Genomic DNA, 18728 nt, shown 5'->3' with positions numbered 1-18728 from the left:
CTCCTAACCACACACACTTCAACACAACCTGCCCCATTCACTCACATACTACACTGCAAACAACCCCATCTACACACGCAAACCCACTTTATAACCCGCCCCCAAGCAGCATCCCTACCATTGCTATACTGCATAGAGCCTCCTTACACACACATGCACAATTATTACAATCACTTATATAGCACTCTGCAGTGTAGTACAATATGCAAAAAATGACAAACAATTAATTTGAACTCAACTCATTGACATACAGGAACACAACATCATAAGCAAGACTTGTATTATTGCACATGTGGGGGACGCTGCTTGTGAACTCCCCAGCAAACCTAGAGGTTGTTTTTTATTTTAATGGGTTACTTCATTCAAAACAATGTTTTATTAATATACTGTTTTTGGTCAGAATAACCCCTTAAAAATAAGTCTGACCCTGTTGGAAGTCCATGTAAGTGTGGACTTTGTGTCTCTCACACAGCCATAATATTTGTGTGAGAGCCTTGATCTATTATTGCCCGAGGTCCCTTTGAGTTGTCCATCTGCCCCTGCTCCTCCCCTCTGACCTGCGGTTTCTCTTGTGTGCCTTTACCCCTTCCTCGTGTATTGTAAGCTCATTTGAGTAGAATCTTCTTCACCTCTTGCCTCTGTTACTTTTTGTATGTCAAATATCCACATTCTATCATTGTAAAGCACTGCAGAATATGTTGGTTCTATAAAAAAACTTTTTTTTACAATTTGTCTCTCCTTCCAATAAAAAAATAGGCAGTAATTTGTAAAACTAGCCCAAGAATCAGCGCAAACCTTGAGTACAGCTTGTTCCTTTCTCAACAAAGATGGCTCAAAAATAATTTGCATCCTAAACGGAAGAGCTTTCATGTCAACGTACTGTTGCTGCTCTCCGTGGTGCTGATTCACATTTTCTTTGTGGCACTTCTTATGCTTATCTTATGCGAACAGCTTTGGTTTGCCGTGCGAGCAGAGTTCTCTTCACCCCTAGGCACTCACTAATAATAGGGCCAGTTCAGGCACTCTGCTAGTGTTACAGGCACTCAGAGAACAAAGCAACTGAACTTCAATGACATCTTTCAGAAAGAACATAAACAATGTGATTTAAAGTACAACTCATTTTTTACAGGATTGAAAGAATTTTGCAGACAACTGTAACGAATTTCATTTTTTTCTGGAAATCCAAATCTGGACTCAGAAAGCAGTGCTTTTTTTTATTTAAAAAATATATTTCCCACCTTTCATAGTCGCATTAGTCTATCAATTGTAACAGAAGCGGACATAAAAAGGCTTGTGTACTACATGTGTTATTACAGGGACACTGAAAGTACTATAAACACTACAACTCTTTGTGTCATAGTCACCATTTTTCATACAACTGAGCAGATAATGAGTTTCATGTGACATGTGACTGATCGGTTAGGAACTTGGATTTTGCACCATGAACAGCACAATGTTTTTTATGTCTACTCATGAAATGACCAATCATTGTAAACCTAAAAATAAATATAATTTTCATAAAATAAATTATGTTTTTGTCTTTTCTGCTCCAGGATTTATGTAATTGCATTTGAGTTTTCTTTAACAAGAGTTTAGCTAGATTTAGGCAGGTGTACTCTGCTCAGACCAGCCAAAAGCGCCTGCCTAATATTGCTGCCAAAACAGCTCTGATGTGTCAAGGCATGGACTCCAGAAGATCTCTGAACATGTCCTGTGGTATCTGGCACAAAGACCTTATCAGCAGATCTTTTAATTCCCTCAAGTTGCGAGGTGGGGCTTCCATGTATGGGATTAGTTGATCCAGCACATCACACGGATGCTCAATCAGATTGAGATCTGGGGAACTTGGAGGCCAAGGCAAAACCTTAAAACTTTTGTTATGTTCCTCAAACCATTCCTCAACATTTTTTGAAGTGTCACAGGGTGCATTATGCTGTATAAGGAGGCCATTGCCATCAGAAACACCATTGCCATAAAGGGGTGTACCAGGTCTACAACCTTCTCAAGGTAGGTGGTACTTATCCAAATAACATCCACATGAATGACAGGAGCCAAGGTTTCACAGCAAAATATTGCCCACAGTATAACACTGACTCCGCTTGCCTGCCCTCTTCCCATTGTGCGTCCTGCTACTTTCACTTCCACAGGTAAGTGACATACTCACATCTGGCCATCCACCTTATCAATAAGGAAACTTGATTCATCAGACCTGGCATTCTACTTTCATTGCTCCATGGGCCAGGTCTGATGCTCACATCACCGGTTGCAGTAGAAAGAGGTCATCATGGGAACTCTGACCAGTCTTTAGTTACCTAGCCCCATATCAAGCAAATTGTGGTGCACTATATGTACTGCCACTGTTTTACCATGGCCAGAATTAAGTTTTTCAATTGAGCAATTTTAGCTACAATAGCACTTCTCTGTGATCGAACCAAAAGGCATAGCCTTTGTTCCCCCATGCAGGGCCGGGGCTACCTGTAAGGCGACCTAGGCAGCCGCCTAGGGCGCACCTTAGCAGGGGGCGCCGGATCCCTGTGCCCGGAGTCCCCGATGCGGCTCCTCATGCTGCGCCGCTTGATTGCTTTAGCAAGCCCCAGGCGGCGCAGCACTGCTGTATGGAGGGCGGCCGGGTTTAAATGTAGCGTGTCCGGGCGGCACGGAATGCGGGACAGGAATCTCTGTTTCCAGTACCCGGCCGCCGGCGGACTGACAGGAAGTGCTCACTGAGTGAGCACTTCCCTTCAGTCCGCCGGCGGCCGGGTTCAGGAAACAGAAGTTCCAGTCCCGCGTTCCGCGTCGCCTGGCCACGCTACATAGGCAGGAAGGAGAGTAAGGACCATTAGGGGAGAGGGGAGGGGGGATAAGAACAATTAGGGGAGAGGGGGGTAAGAACCATTAGGGGAGAGGGGGGTAAGAACCATTAGGGGAGAGGGGGTAAGAACCATTAGGGGAGGGGGTAAGAAACATTAGGGGAGAGGAGGGGGGTAAGAACCATTAAGGGAGGAGGGAAGTAAGGACCACGATGGGGAGGGGGGAGTAAGGACCACTAGGGGAGGGGAGGGGGTGGCAAGGACCACTAGGGGAGGGGGGGAGTAAGGACCAGTGGAGGGTGGGAGTAAGGACCACTAGTGGAGGGGGAGTAAGGACCACTAGGGGAGGGTAAGGACCACTAGGGGAGGAGAGGGGGGGGTAAGGACCACTAGGGTAGGGAAGGGGGGAGTAAGGACCACTAGTGGAGGGGGAGGAGTAAGGACCACTAGGGGAGGGGAGGGGGGAGTAAGGACCATGAGGGGAGGGGGGAGGAAGGACCACTAAGGGGTTTGGGAGAGGGAGGACCACTAAGGGGTTTGGGAGAGGGAGGACCACTAAGGGGGGGAAGGACCACCAAAGGGGGGTAAGGAGGGAGGATCACTAAGGAGAGGGGAGGAGGGTAAGGACCACTAAGGGGGGGGGGGGAAGAGGGTAATGACCACTGGGGGGGAGGGGAAGGTCTACTAAGGGGTTTTGGGAGAGGGAGGACCACTAAGGGGTTTGGGAGGAGGAGGACCACTAAGGGGGAGAGGGGGGAGTGAGAAGACCACCAAGGGGGGACTGCAGAGGGACAGGGGGCCAAGGGAGAGCACTAAGGGACAGAAGGGGAGAACACGGAGGGACAGGAGGGAAGGGGAAATCAATAATTGACAGGAGGGGAGAGCACTATGAACTTTTATGAAAAAATAAACGGCTGCTCCCCTCTCAGTCCCTATCCTACCCCACAAACCCTCTATTTTACATTACACACATACATAATGCATCCCCCCCCACACACACAGAAACATACAATGCATTCCAACTCACACACAGACACAACCGAAACACACAATGCATCCCTTACGTTCACACAAACACTTATTCTCTTACACACAGAAACAAAATGCATCTCTTACACAATCAATGCACCCCTTACAGACACACACTGCATTCAATTACATACACAGAAACACACCTTGCACCCCTTACACACACACTCACACACAGAAACATACAATGCATTCCTTACACGCAAACACACACTGCATCCCCTATAAACACACTACATCCCTTACACAAATTGGTATCCCTATACACTACATTCCATAAGAACACACACATTGCATCCTCTACAATAACACATAAAACATCCCCTACACACATACACACCACTTCCTGTGAGAGAACTCATGGGTGGGCCATGTAGGTATTTATGGGTGGGCATTGTAGGCATACTCACGGTCAAGCCCTGGGGGCCCAGACCTTGAGCTGTGAAAGGGACCCAAAAAATGGAGCTGCTTCCTGTTCGTTAATTGTTGTGAGCACTGTTAAAAACAGTCTCCAGGGAGCCTCTTCTGCACCAGACATGTGGAGCCAGACTGAGCCCATCATCAGCCTCTTGTCCTCATCTGGTGGTAAGTAGGCAATCCAATATATTATTAGTGGCACTAATCTCTAATTTACCTCCCATTAAATGGATTCTATAGTCACCAGAAGCACTACAGCATAATGTAGTGGTTCTGGTGTCTATAGCCTGTGCCTGTAGGCTTTTTAATGTAAACACAGTCTTTTCAGATAAAAGACACTTTGTGAAGACTGACGTTGGCCCATATGGCAGGGCATTGTGATGTCACATGGTGGGCAGGACATATAGGGGGGCGGCAAATTTTTTTTACCTAGGGTGGCAAAAATCCTTGCACCGGCCCTGCCCCCATGTGCATCTTTGAGCCTTGGTCACCCATGAACCTGATACCAGTTCACCAGTTGTCCTTTCTTGCACTACTTATGGTAAGCACTAACCAATGCATACCAGGAACACCCCATAAAACTTGCCATTTTAGAGATGCACTCAAGTCATCTAACCATCGCTATTTAGCCCTTGCAATATCATTGACCCATTTTTCCTTCTTCTAACACTTGAAATTCAAGAACTGACATACCTTTGCATCGGACATAACTAACTTGGTTACCTTCTTATTTTTACATCCCATCCCGACCTATTTTACTTGTAACTCTTATTGGTTCTTTAATAGCTTTCTAAGAGGGAGCATTTACTGCTGATAAACAGCGAGTGACTTTATTCAAATGCGCTCTCTGTAGGAAAATGTTTACAAAAACATTATAGTCCAAATATCAATACATGTTTTGGTAGGGAAAATGTCAACCCATTTCAAAACAGCAGAATAGTTAGACAGTTCATATCAGAATATATTAAGGAATACTTTGCATTACAGGAGTATATAATTCCTGTATATGCAGTCATACATGTAAAACTGATAACATGCTAGAATATGTTTCTTTATCTATATAATGCATTAAAAGAGATTGGATTATCCCTAATCCAATTATGTGCCCAGCTCTCATATACAAAACTACTCATTAGTGAGTGAGGAAACAGATGTGGTGAGAACGTTGTAGGGATGCAGAACATATATTGAGTACTCTTACGGTAGCTTTGCACATCAGATGAGTGCTAATTGGACACTCCATAGTGAAGAGATTTACCATATTTTAATGCGTTATTAGAAAATGCATTAAAATACATGGACAAAATGCATTAAAATGCATGGAATGAATGAACGAAAATTATTGTTTTCAATAGATCCTGATGATCCTCTACTTCTGTAGCAATGTCTGGCATGGGATCTGGAATGAAATACTGACACGTTACAGGAGCAGTTCTACGAGGGTCCGGAAGGGTCTATGCATCCCCAAGTCCTTATAGAGCAACTCATTGTTATGATATTGTGGTACCCATGTTGCTGATTTTACATCGAGCATCTGCTTCCAAATACAGTCACCTATATACTTAAAAATGTTCCCTCAATTGCTCTGCCTCAGCAGTATAACCATTGCCTATGTCAGCATTTCTCAAACCAGTCCTCAAGACCCACCAACAGTCCAGGTTTTGTTAGTATCTCCATTGGAATAAAACAGGAAAATACATAAATCCTGGACTTTTGGTGGGCCATGAGGACTGGTTTGAGAACCACTGGCCTGTGTTCTAGTTAAACTGCAAAGGGAGGATGCTGACATTTATGTGTGCCAGGTTATGTGGTGACATAGTAATATAGGTTGAAAGAATACTCAATTCCATTGAATTCATCCTTTAAAACACATCTTTTCATATTTTTCTTGCAAAAGAAAGCAACACTCCTCCCGCCATTCAATTTGAAGCAATGGGAGTAAAAATAATCCTTTAGATTTCTCCTTGGATCAACAACCCACATAGATGCTAATTATATCCGTGAATATTCTATTATTAAAAAAAAAAAAAGCCTTTTTTTTTTTAAAATGTATCTACAGAATTTCCTGTTGCCACGGAAATGTTACTTTCAATAACCCAACCACAAAAGTGTCAAGATGTATCTTGGTGCCCACTGCCTGTTTAAATTACGAAATACTGAAGCTGCCTATCGCTTTACTGCAGGGATGAAAAAATGCAGTCATTGTAATCTGACAAAGTTAAACAGGTGTGTGTGTATGTGTGTACATGATTGTGTGTCTGTGTGAATTCCCTTCACTTCACACTTGCTAAATTGGTTTAAGAATAGTATTTCAGGATGCCTATATTTTTTGTATGTTTTGGGTACATGTGTTTGTAATTTGTTTGGATAACTTGAAAATAGATAAATGCACCATTTTGTTTTAGTGAAATACTGTATATAGTTACTAAACAAATGTAATGTAGCTGCAGGAGGATCTGCTCAACAATCCTTTAATTCAGATAACAGAGATGAAAAATGTTTGGCCAATTCACTAGTCAGTAAGTATCTACAGTGCCTTACATAAGTATTCACCTAAGATAAAATGCATTATACTTCACTTCAACTATGAAGATCAGTTATTAAAATATGATTATACTTGGTGAAGCCATTTATATAAAAACATATCTATGCAATATACCGGCACAATAGTACTTAGCCAGTTGAGGCAATTTTGCACAGTTAATAATCAGATATAGACATTACATGCAGACTACGTTAAACATCACCGTCAATTCTGCATAATATTCGGAATCTCAGACTCTGGATCACAGAGCAATGGCAATATACATTTCTTCTGAGCTGCACTTTGACCTTGGGCATGTGTATTCATTTCCCTGAACTCAAAATAGGTAGATTTATTCTGACACCAGTGCGTTTACAGTTAACGTTACTTAATGTAAAGGAGTCCAGACAATCTCCTAGTGCATATTTAATGTATTACAAACTTGCTGGTTTGGTTGTATATTAATCAAGAGTGATCAATTGGAGTGCCACCTTGGCTTTTTAACACAGATGTGCTTTCTGGGAGTGCATGATACGTACAGTTTTTATATTGCATCTATATATTGTTGGAAAGAAAACCATTTACAAATAAAGGGTGGTCCTCGGGTTTCATAATTGTGACTAAGTAGACTTGGGCATGGGGGAAATATTCAGTTCAGCCAAACAATTTTCCTCAAAAATGAGATTTAGTTTGGGACTATATTTTATAGAACACTTATAGGGCATTTTCCCACCATTTGGTTCACAGACCAAGTGAGAAACGGTAATCAAAAGGTAATCAATAGGGGGTGCAGTGAAAAATCTATATCCATATGTTTAATATATTTTATATAAATTAATTTAATATATAAATATAGACTTTGTTTTGCTCCTACTCCCTTTTCCCTGTACCAGTCACTACTCACTTGATCTATGAATAAAATCAACATTTAGTGGCTGTCCCCAGACCATCAAGCATCTTCTTTCTCCCATCAATCTTCTCTTTTGGTGGAACTCTAATTCCTGAAGTAAAAGAACACACCTGTCTCAAAACTTCCCGATATACGTATGGTGCTTCAGACATACACAATTCAGCGGAACTGCTGCCTAAATTCCGACAAATTGCAAGTCAACTGAAATAGAATGCATAAGCCTAGTGGCTAGTGGATTTTTTTCACAAATGGGACAAGAATGCTGTGTATTGCTGACCAGCACTCTTCATGTGTCATCCGACACCGTGTGTCCTTCAGAACACTACCAAGATGGAAACTCTACTCTCAAAGGAAATTCATGAATAATATATCCTGCTAATATTCATGACTGTTCCCCCTAGACTGTATTACCCTGTATTATCCTCTATTATCCTAAATAGTGCATCTTTTTACCTTCATCTTTTTGCTTCGACTTTTTTAAAGAGCAGTCTAAATACATACAGATATCAATGCTGCATATTTTGTGAATTTTGTTGAAGAATGCATAAAATTATGTCAAGATTTCCAAAGATTTCCTGGTTTTATGATCTCATCTTGGCGTGCTTGGTAACAGTAAAAGAAGAAGAACATTTAACATAAAGATTTGCCTCCTCTGTCATCCTGTTAAAAATATAAGGTGGTTTATAAGATATACATCCTGACGGTACATGTAGAAATCCCTCCCCCCCACCCCCCTATCCACCCACCCACCTACCCACCTTCCTCCGAAGTGATGTACAGAGATTTCCACTTTACTTATCATCAGTGTTTTATCTCAGCAGTTGTGTTTAAACTATGATTAAAACACTGAATACTGTATAGAGCAATCATATCATCCCTACAATTAGGGAAAACTGAATAGCAAATGATGCATCCTGCAGAGAAGAACTCATTTTAATACAGTTATGCACTATGCATCACATTTAAGTGAACACTGTAGAAAATTGAGAAAATGAAGCTTATTCACAAATGTCATCATGCATTTGGGAGGTATATGAAAAGTACTGCAAGCAACACATATAGGTTAATTTTTAATACAATTAATTAATCAATACAGGAATGAATCAATCAATCAATAAATGCCAAAACAATTGATTTGATTAAAGGGACACACCAAAAGCACTTTAGCTTGCTGACATGCTTTATGAGTGAAGAGTATATCCTCTTTTTTCATTGTACAAAAAGTGCAGATTTTTGTAGAAATTGGCACTTTTAGAAATTGACCTTGTAACACCCCTCTGGATGTCAATCAAACAACAGGTCCTGTTACTTCCTGGTTTGTTTAGCTCTGTGGAGCTAAACTCAGGAGGCAGTAATTGCCCAGAGCACCTGCTTAGCAAATACTTCTCATTGAGCTGCATTTGGGAAGTCTGTGATTGGACAGCTACAGAAAGACTGGGTGGAGTTAGAAGGGAAGATCATGCAAAAGGTTGCAGACTAGAGATTTGCAGCTTTTACAAACTGTTTCTAGATATAACCTAACGAGAAGAATGTATCATTAAAAGCACGTATGTTTTTTATTGGGGCCATATCTACTAAACAGTGTTTTTTTTTATTTGCTCAGTAGAGTGTCTTTAATAAATAGATTCACCTCCTACATTATGCAGAAATCATATTCAGTGGGATTCATCATTGGTCAATTATTATTTTTTTCCGATCTGCAGCATTTGAATTCAACATACTGTAAAGTATAATTTGCTTGTTATGCCGAATAATATACAAAAATGACGCGTCAGGGAAACATAGAGAATCTGCAACCCTACTCACTAATGACCCATCGCTGCTGATGATCATATAACAACTGGTAAACAAAATAAAAATTCAGTAAAACACATAACGCAATTAAATGATGAATTATATGTAACCTCCTAGCAGACAATGTGTCTGTCCCTCACTTGTCAGGACTGTTTACAGTAATATGTGGCAGTGTAAACGAGTAATATAGTAATCACTAATCACAGTAATATGTACACCCAATATCATGTTTGGTGTATGTATATTTGATCTGTTCCCAGACATGAACAAATACTTAATGACTCCAGAAGTCAGAAAGTATTTTTTTTTTTTTACTGAAAAAACAAAAACAAAAAAAAAACAAGACTGTTAAGTACCTCTTTTATCTCACAATAAGCCCACCTACAATGAGTGACCTGGGGCAGTGATTCATTCTATGCATCACTTCAATCCTGACTTGTTCTGAATGAATGAGACCAAACAGCTGTCTCTTCCCAGAAGCTACAGTGTTAACAGCTTCTGTTCATCTCCCCCACCCCTGCTACTTTCCTCCATCAGTTTCAGCTCATGTGTCAGCATCAGCTGCACCCAGGGAGATATTGTGTTGCCTGCCTACCAAGAGATCAGCTACAGGGGAGTACCAGGCTTAGGATATTCTCTGCTGCTAGTGTATTATTCAAAAGACAGACAGGGGATGTGTCACCTGTGCAATACACACATTGTCTGTAGCTAGATGTCAGAATTAACAATATAAATCTTGTTCGGGTACAGCTTGGGATCTGGGTACATGGCATTAAAAGAGGTTACTCAAATTATGCCTGTGTGATGATTAAAAGGCTGGCTAAGGATTGTGGGATCTCTGGTGCGCAACAGCTGAAGTGACAAAGGTCACCGTCACCTCTAAGCATCAATAGACTTAAATGCTCTCCTGCTACCTTAAATCTTCTTATTGGAAGTGATTTGCCAGGATTTCTGCCAACTGACAGCAACAAATCATGTGCTTTAATTGGATGTTTAACTCCTGGCTGTCAGAATCCATTGAAGCACACTGAGATTATTCCTGCAAGATTTTTATGGTTCTTCTTCTTCTTCTTATTATTATTATTATAATTGATTATGTACACATTTCATTATTTTTTTTTGTGTGTGTGCAGAGACTTCTCAAACATTGAAACCTGTGTGCAGAGACTTCTCACATTGGACCTGTGACTAAATCGAGGTGAGTCACTGGGGAAAGCCCCAACTGGAGACATCCTCAGATGCCCTCTGATTTTGGAATGAGCACAGTGACCCTTGTAGTGGAGTGCAGATGGAATCTGATGCTCATTTGTGCCTTCTACTTGCAGGCAGACAGCACTCTTCTCTCCCCAGGTTCAGCAGCTGACACACTAGCTGATGCAGAAGTCGAAGAGGAGGAGGAGGAGAAGGGGGTAGTTAAATGTGGAGGGGGGGGGGGGGGGGGGGGGGATTGCTCTATAAACAGAAGCTTTTAACACTATCACTACCAGCAGACCCTACTGGGAAGCAGACATCTGATTCACATGATTTACACAGCAGGAGACAGGTGCTATCCAAGTTTGTATAGAATGTGTGAGCAGGTGAACACAAAATAAAAAAAAAGTCACAGTCATCCAGGACAGGAGACACATTTATTAAAGCTGGCTTTGGATCATGAGCAGTGCAGTCTGAACTCCCAAAACACATGGAGTAACAAAGGCTTAAATCACTGCTCTCCTAGAGGCAGCAAGCACTGGGTGATCCCCCTTTCCCAGCTGTTCTCCCATCCCCCCCCTACCCTGTGCTTCACCCCTGCAGGATGGGTTTTTGTCTGGAATGATAAATAACAGTACGTCCCAAGAGGTGGAGGTGCTTGGCTGGGGGGGCACATTAAGGTCACCAGCAGATGTGCTGCCCTCCAGGCTGGCTGCCAGGGTCACTTTGCAAGGTCCGAAAAGGACTCACGAGATGTCCTTGGTTGTCATTCGCTGGGGTTCTCCCAGCCCCTCCTGCACATCTTGGGGATAGTAATAGCTGGGATGGGCTATGCAGGATGCTATTTGTGCTGCTAGATTGGATAATCAGGGCAGCATCCTCATCTCGGAGCCAATAGGCGGCTGGTACATCCCTGGATCCCTCCCACCCCACAGGAGGGATGCCTGCTAGATTGCAGTGTGTACTGATGCTCCAGTCCTAACAGCCTAGTTGGGTACCATCTCATCACCCCTTATCACTGACAGCATAAACATAGCTAAAAAAAAAATAATAATAATAAATAAAATAATAATAATAATTATAATAATAAAACATAATAATCAGTTTAATGCTGTTTTAAAGCAGGAAACATTTATTCTGCTTGTGGCTGAAATCAAAAGCCCTGCTTGTAATATAGATCAGCTGACACATGCAGACCCTCCCACCTCTGCTTACATTGCACATACCTTTTGTGTAGCAGCCTCAGTCTATGAGGAGGAAACAGAGAGATCCCTTCTGTAACAGAGGCAGCAGGACTGAAGGACACCTATCTTTGCCAGGTAAGCAGTGGGGTGGGGGGCATAGACTAAGCTAGTGGGATCATGTAGCTGGCATGATCTGTGCAAGGATGCAGTGTTGAGGGTCAGGGTGGGTGCATCAAGCACATGTTACAGTAATCATTTGCTACATTTGATACATAAAAGCATCTTATGTGCCTTTTAGTGGGAGGCACCCTCCTCCCCCTCCCACACATAGACAGACACACACACTCACACTCACACACACACACACACACATACATTCACACATATACTCTATAGGGTGTTAGATCCCTTGTGAAATATATGCTCCCCATTTCTTGTAAGCTTTCTCACTTGCATCTTCCTATATCTTTTTTTTTCTATTGCTTCTGTGACTGAGGGACCCAGATTAGCTAAACTGACTGGGATAGACATATCAGCAACTTGCATTTTCCCCCTCGCTCTCAAGCTTTAAGTTCCTCTATTACTTGACATGCTTGGATTAAAAAGCCTGGTGATTGCTTAATTGCTGTTGATTACAAGTGTCAAACATCTGACATCTGCTTTCTCTTTATCTCAGTCTGTGCACTTAACAGCTTAAAATGATGAATTGTTAACATCCCCCATAACACACACTTTCTTTAATTAAAAAAAAAAAAGGTTTAGGGGTTCTTCTCCGTGATTTCGTAGATTTTTTTGTGCTTCCGTTTTTTTTTTTTTTTAAAACAACTTTTTGTTGTTATAATTTAGTAAAAGGCAGATAAATGGGTCAACATCGGGCACCATGGCTGCTGTGGGTAGCTAATCCCAATAAGCTCAGCTTGTTAGAAAGATGGCAGAGTGTTGAGAGATTCACCAAGGGGATAAGATGGAGATGTGGGAAATGAGATAATAAAGCGGAAGAGGAGGAAGGGTTAAGGAAGCAAAACGTAACAGGGGGACACCGGAAGGTTACTTCAGACCCATCTGCTCATTGATTAAAAATTAATGATACATAAAACGATGTGTCCATTAGACCATGTGATAGAAAGCTAGTCCATATCTTAAATATACTTCATTGTAATAGCTCAATGCTGATCAACAACTAGGCAATTGCTTAATAAATAAACTCTGAGAAGTTATGTCAAGAATACTATTCTATATGACAACTTCCATTGGAAATCGAAAAGACCAACAATACAGAATTCAGTGTTGGGTCTCAAGCAGAGTAGGCGAGTTGAAGGAGCCAAATTTCCAGGAGTTTCTCAATAGCTCCACAGGAGATACAGTACTATGGTTAATAATATTAACACAGTCCTGTTGGAGATATTTAGAGCTGGTTTGTGATCATAATAATTCCATCATTGAAATGTCCCATATTTATACTCATGGCTACCCCATCAATGTTTGGGGGGAGGAGCTATATTTGTTAAATATATCACCCCCCTCACCCCCCATGCCTTCAAAGACTCACGCACAAAAAAACACACGCACCTTGCCTACCAATGAGGGGTCCCGTTGGAAGACATTTGTCTGTGTATTAGTTTCCCCAAACCTTTATCATACTTCTCTTTGATCTTAAGTGGCTTAGTGAGGCAGAGCTTTGCGCTATGATGTCATATACTGGCGCTGTGAGTTATTAAGCTAATGCAAGAACTGCTAAAGAGCAAATGACCTTCTTTGAGAAAATGCTTCTGGGTTAAATATCTCTGTAGACATTGAATTTAGGAAACGGGAACCAAAGAATCCTTCTAGTGACACCAATATATATAAGCAACATTTAAAGTTTGTTTTGACAATGCCCTTTCTGACTTAAAATGCATCTTACAATATTTTTTTCTAATCCCTGATCACTTATGGCAACATTCCGATAACTAATAGGTGTGAGTTTAAGACCTTATTCATTCCTCACACTAATCTTGAAGAGAAAGCAGAATATGTTTTTTTCCCCCACCAACTGAAAATGGTGAGCCACTTAACCTACAATTAAGACAATTTTCTGTACAAAGTATCTGTATAAAATGGCATGTGTGGATAAAATATTTGATTGTGATTTCGACTATCTGTAAATCAACCACAGCTGATACAAGCCGTCTTTTACAATTACTTATTAGCCCCAGGTGAATGATTTTCATTAGATGGAAAGTGGTATAAAATATTTTTTAAAAAAACAACAACAAAAAAACAAAACAGGTAAATCAATGCAGAAGGCTTTCAACGTGTACTCCAAATAATCAACACATACAAAGAATGTAGAAGGGGGGGTAACAGTTGGCTTCAATATGCAGGCAGATGCTGGCTCACAAATAAATCTTTTCAGTTGGTTGACACTGAGGATATTGTGTCTTGCTTTGCTTATTTAATACCCATTTTCCAAATGTAGGCATTTGTTCTCATTCTAACAGACTTTATCTATACACAAGCTTTGCCAAATTTTCTTTTTCTGATTTGTTTTTTTTGGAGGGGCCAGTAGTTATATTTCCGTGCTTGGTCTTTTAAAAGGGGTAAATCACACTGAGGAAGGATTTTGTATTGTTAATCATTTTCCGTCTTTCTCTGTGTTTGTTTGTTTTTCTAAAACATGCACAGCATTATTATAAGAACATCTTGCCCATGAAACTCTTGATTTCTTACTTAATCCATTTGCATCTGGCTTTAAGGCTATTTTAGTGTGTTTGCTGTAATCTGTATAAATCTTCTGTTGGTTTTAACCTCCTCACTACAAGGACAAAAGGACAACCATTCCATTGCTTTATGTGTGTTAATGATGTGTGCATACTGTACCTTTGGAATTAGCTGCAATTTGTCATGCTTTAATAGGGTCAGGCAAGAGAACATGGCTGAGGCTTTGATGTTATCACAACAAATACCTACATCTTCAATTCTATATTATTCTTTATTATAGAATTATAATGTCAGCGTTGTAAGGAAGCACCATTTTTGCTTAGAATAACCTCAAGTAGGATTAGGAACACACGTCGCCTTGCCTCTATGAAGAGAGCAATTCTGTGTTGTTTGTCTGCTTAACGATATTGTTCAGGATGTCGGAGATTCTACAGAAACTACAAGGCATGGCATAGTGACATGAAAAATTCTTTTGGTGCTCCTCTTATAAAACCATGCCCTAGTTTATTCAGTATATATCAGCAAGTGCACTGTTGCGTATCGCAAATGTTTCTGATTTGGACAACAGCTGTGTTTATATTTGGTTTGAGATAGGTGGATCACATATATCCGTCAGTCTTATGTAATTGCTAAGTAGCTTAATATGGATCAAAGTGCTTCATACATTTATAGAAATACTTATCATGTCTTATACCTAAAACTTTGACTATTCTATTTAATATAAAGACCAATTATTGTTACCTGTTATTCTATCTGTCTATACAGCAATGGTGAGATTACACAGTTATTTTGATATGCGTTTAATAGTATATTTATTTTGTTATTGGTGAAATGGTAAACATTAACAAACATGCATTCTATCTGTTTTTCACCATTTTTTATCAGAGGAAGAATACAAACTGTATGATCAGTAACGCCAGGGAACTAAAATATATATTTTACTCTAGCACGCTATACCCAGATTAAATGTTCTATTAAAGTGCATTATTCTTTTTATGTATATATATATATATATATATATATATATATATATATATATATATATATTATTGGAAATGATCCACTGCCATTTTTTCAGATGCCCTTTATAATAATATAATCTGTATGTTTGCAACCAGAAAGGTTGATTTCATCTTTTGATAGTTTATAACTATGCCTTGTGGTTCTAGATGTTATTATCACTGAACTTAATGGTACTTATGTTATTGACTTTGCGAAGATGAAAGACCGGAATGACCTTGCCAGGAGTCAAACCTGTGACTCTAAAATACAGTAGCTGGTGAACTAACATCAGAGATTGGTTAACTATTTCCCTCCCAACTCCATGAACACATAGGCTCAGTTTCATTCTGCATTAAAAGTAATGGAAAATTAAATTTAGCCCTTTAAGCCCCACCTTACTTTCATTTCCACTTCAGTGTTAGTCTTCACCCAATAGAGAAACAAATGTATGTTTTGGACTCCAATCAGAGTCTCTGCATAATGTTTAGGTACTGTAAATGCTTGTTCTCTTTTCCTCCCTTAATGCACTTAAGCCTATGCGGCTCAAAATATATTGAGGGATATTTAGTAAAATGTGGTTTTGGTTAAATTCCTTCATTATTTTGCTTATATTTATTAATCATATCCTTCCACCCTCTCCTTTGCCCAGCAAAGTATTTTACCTCTCTCACCTCCACATAATCTCATGATCGCAAATGCCTTTTTCTCCTTTAACAACTTTCTCCGCCTTAATGCAACCTCACCATAAACTAACCTATGGAATGGAATCTCCACTCTTTCCTCCTCCCGTCCAGTATTCAGCTTCTCCACTGTTCCCTCTTCAATTCTCAATACCTTGCCCTCTTTCTCTCTGTCATCATGCTCCACCACTTGTCCTCTTGATTCCCCCTTGTCTCGCCTTATCCAATCTCTTTCCCTAGTCTGGTCTTTTTTGTAACACATTTTCAACCTCTCTCTATATACTGGCATCTTCCCATCTTTCCTCAAACATGCAATCGTTAATCCCATGCAATCATTAATCCCATCCTAAAAAAACATATGTGGAATCTAGTTCTTCTTCTAAATACTGTCCAATATCGATTTTTACCTTCTTGACTTCTGAGCTTCTCAAAAGGCTTGTTTTTACCCATACAACTCACTTTCTCAATGCTTACTCTCTCCTTGAACTTCTTCTACGTGGCTTCTTCCCCCTCCATTCTACTGAACTTGCCTAACCACTTAATCTCTGCTAAATAAAAAGTAATTACTCTATCTTAAGTCTCCTTGACCTTTCTGCATTCTTTTACACTATTGACCACTCTCTTCAAACCCTCTACAATCTTTTAATTACATGACATTGTACTGGTTTTCAACCTATACTTAATTTAGTGTCTACTTATCTAGTGCCTCCTCTTCCCCATTGCCCATCTCTTCTCAATGCCTTGTACTTGATTTTCTTTTTTTTCTCCTTTTACAGTTCTTCCCTCTGTAACATTATCAACTGGATTTCAATACCATCTATATGTTAATGATACTCAGATTTATCTCTCCTTCCCTGACATCTCGCCTACATTCATGGAATGTGCAAAAAGCTGTCTCTCTTCCTTCTTGTACTGGATGTATTCCCATTTTCCAAAACTTAGTCTTCCTAAAAACTGAACTTCTCATTTTTCTCTCCTTAAAAATTCCTCCTCCATCAATCTCCCTGCATTTCAGTGGAACACCTACTACCTCAACCCCTCAAACTCGCTGTCATGGATTACTTCTCACTGAGGTTGTACCTTTTTCTCCTCGCATCCAATCTGTCTCGAATTCTTGCAACTTCCAGCTTAAATATATTGCCCGCATTCACACTTTTCTAACTCAAGATACAAGATACGCACTCATTTCCCAACTTCACTATTGCAACTTGCTGCCCATTGGCCTTCCAATGCTGCTCTTCAATATGTAATGAATGCCACCACCAGGCTCATCTTCCTGACTGACTGCTACTCACACACCTCACCCCTTTATCAGTCATGTATCCTTCAATCCAAACTGTTGATCCAATTCAAACTGTTGATAGCAACCTACAAGCAGTCAATTCCTCCACTCCTCTCTACTCTACATGTCTTCTTTACTGAACAAATACACTCCTTCTCATTCCCTTCATTCTATGAACCTTCTCCTCATTCACATCTCCTCGTTCTCGCACACCCATCTATTATCCACTGGATTTTTATTCAATGGCTTTCACAATTTGATGGAATTGCCTACTTCATGCCATCAGTTCCTGCCTCCATAGCCCAGTGCACTCTCTTTCCTTTCACTATTCTCTTGTTCCACACACACTTCCACACACTACTTTATTTTGACACAGGTATCTTCTCCTCCTCTTCTCTGATGTGCTATTATTTATCTTGTGTATCTTTACCCTTTTCTCATACATTGTGAGCTGACTTGAGGAGGACCTTCTTCACCACTTGTCTCTGTTAATATTTTGTATGTCATCTACTGGTGCCCATTCCATAATTGTAAAGCACTACGCAATATGTTGGTGCTATGTAAATGCTATATAAATAATAATAATGTGATCTACAAAAAGATGATTTTCTTCATAGTAAATTTTTCTTCACATAAAAAGTCAGTTTTTCTCCCCTATTGACATATTGTCTTCTTCTCTGTGCACACTGGAGGGATATAGTCTACTATAGAGCCAACAAAGCCATGTGTAGCACAAAGCTTAGTTTTAACCAGATGACTATATTAACTGTATATGGTATTTTTGCAAATATGCGCAGGCATTATTTTAAAATTTCCTAATGGAAATTCTACTTTTCTAGAAATGCAGTTAATTATCTTCACAATCCCCCACAATCATGATATTTGCAAAAAGTGTATATCTTTATGTACACTATTTTAGACACCCGACTGACATATTCTTCTATGGAATACTGTATAAGCACTAAAGCATTTTATCTTCACCCAGATATTCCTGTAAAGAAAAAACAAGAAATAAATCATAATGTGCACTTTATATAAATTATTTATTTTTACAAATCCCTCAGCAGTAATTTATGCTCAAACGATCTTGTGCTTGCTAATTATCCAAAGTTCCAAATAATTTCTAGACTTCCAGGGGAAAAAAAAGTCTGGCAGTGAACATGTTAATTTCAAAACAATGCTTATAATAAATTATTTCACGTGAC

At 40.0% G+C, this 18728-nt stretch overlaps 1 protein-coding gene across 2 annotated transcripts in view; it reads left to right on the top strand.

Moving 5' to 3' along the window:
* Nucleotides 1-11679: 11679 nt before the first annotated feature.
* Nucleotides 11680-18728, top strand: part of SYT1 (synaptotagmin 1) — a 597051-nt gene continuing 590002 nt past the window's right edge. Inside the window, exon 1 of one of the 2 annotated variants that reach the window (XM_063446974.1) lies at nt 11680-11994. The gene's annotated coding sequence lies outside the window, so the exon portion shown is untranslated. The remainder of the gene's footprint in view (nt 11995-18728) is intronic. The other variant, XM_063446973.1, reaches the window with a different exon arrangement.

This window comes from Pelobates fuscus, chromosome 3 (genome assembly GCF_036172605.1).
Source record: "Pelobates fuscus isolate aPelFus1 chromosome 3, aPelFus1.pri, whole genome shotgun sequence".
Classification (NCBI taxonomy): Eukaryota; Metazoa; Chordata; class Amphibia; order Anura; family Pelobatidae; genus Pelobates; species Pelobates fuscus.
Note: the sequence above shows the minus strand (reverse complement) of the source record. Positions and strands in the feature narration are given on the sequence as shown.